The sequence below is a fragment of the Monopterus albus genome, unplaced genomic scaffold (genome assembly GCF_001952655.1).
Source record: "Monopterus albus unplaced genomic scaffold, M_albus_1.0 scaffold260.1, whole genome shotgun sequence".
Taxonomy (NCBI): Eukaryota; Metazoa; Chordata; class Actinopteri; order Synbranchiformes; family Synbranchidae; genus Monopterus; species Monopterus albus.
The window spans coordinates 678545-680035 of NW_018128140.1; the positions used below are offsets into that span (position 1 = coordinate 678545).

Sequence of the window (1491 nt, forward strand, 5' to 3'; positions counted from 1 at the left end):
CCAAGATTTATAATCAACAAGTCGTCTATTAGCTCACTATCTGTCACTGACGCATGGTGAGGACTAGCGTAACTTTGATGTTGCTCCTGCAATAAATTATATTAGTACTAACACGCACGCACACAGTATTAATAGAAATGCTCAATATTACAATTTATGTATTAACATGGGCAACATAGCATAATTTGCTAAATGCAATTCATGTTTAACTACATGGAATTTTCTGACATGTGCTAATATGATTACATCTTACAGATTTGAAGAATACCAGATGAACAAAAGCATCACAAATGAACCAGAACAGCCTTCAATCTCACAATTTCTGGACATCCATGTAGGGCTTATGTACTTATGACATATGGCTCTTGTGTATATGTGTCTCTCTCTCTCTCTCTCTCACACACACACACACACACACACACACACACACACAAACAATATGAGATGAGCAGGGGACAAGACAGGACAGAAACTTGGTACTATGGTACTCATTATAGTGTTATAGAAATTAAATGGCACCACCTTCATTGTTGTGGTTTTCAGTGGTTGAACTACACATGCCAGCACTTTTTGTGCAAATATTTTCAGTTATACTTTTGCACCTTTAGTTTATTCTGTGAAGTAATAAGTTCAGGAACAATCTTCCTCCAAATATGTTATATGGAATTGGTTACTAGTGCAATATAGATTTACAGTATTAGCACTAGTTTTGTAAGTTTTGTTTGTTTCATCAAATGTCTTTTGATAAATAAATGCAGAATTTAGATGTATACATGATCTGTCATATTATTACTCTGTGGTTAAAAGGACTCGAAATTCAAAGTTTAGGACTTTGGACTCGACTTGGGACTCGCTAGTCTTGACTTTGGACTTGACTTGGGACTTGCCAGTCTTGACTTGGGACTTGACTTGGGACTTGACTTGGGACTTGACTTGGGACTTGACTTGGGACTTGACTTGGGACTTGACTTGGGACTTGACTTGGGACTTGACTTGGGACTTGACTTGGGACTTGACTTGGGACTTGGAGACAATGACTTGAGACTGACTTATGACTTGCAAAACAATGACTTGGTCCCACCTCTGCAGGCAAGCATAAGCAATGCGCTAAAGCAGGGGTGGCCCATTCCAGTCTTCGAGGGCCGCTGTCTTGCTTGTTTTCCAACTATCCCTGCCTGAGCTGCTGCTGATTACCTGGCTCTGGTGTGTTCAGCCAGTCAGAAGCTGGAAGATACCATCTTAGATGAAAGTGGAGTGAGGAAATATAAAGTGAATTGGTATCCGCTAACAACACAAAAAAATGTAATCACATAACCCCTGTTCTGCCATCACAGCACTGGTTTCCCATACAATACAGAATAAATTATACACAGTCATTACTTCTTTTTAAAGTTTTGAATAGTCTATCACCCTCCTACCTTAGTGAACTGCTTAATCCTCATGTGCCAGGGAGATCTCTAGGCTAGGTCCAGGCTTAAGCTCAAGGGTGAC

The 1491-nt window shown here is 39.8% G+C and overlaps 1 protein-coding gene across 1 annotated transcript in view; it reads right to left on the bottom strand.

Moving 5' to 3' along the window:
* The window catches only part of kdm2aa (lysine (K)-specific demethylase 2Aa), a 63007-nt gene that overhangs the window by 20728 nt on the left and 40788 nt on the right, over nt 1-1491 (bottom strand). The gene's annotated exons all lie outside the window — the stretch shown is intronic.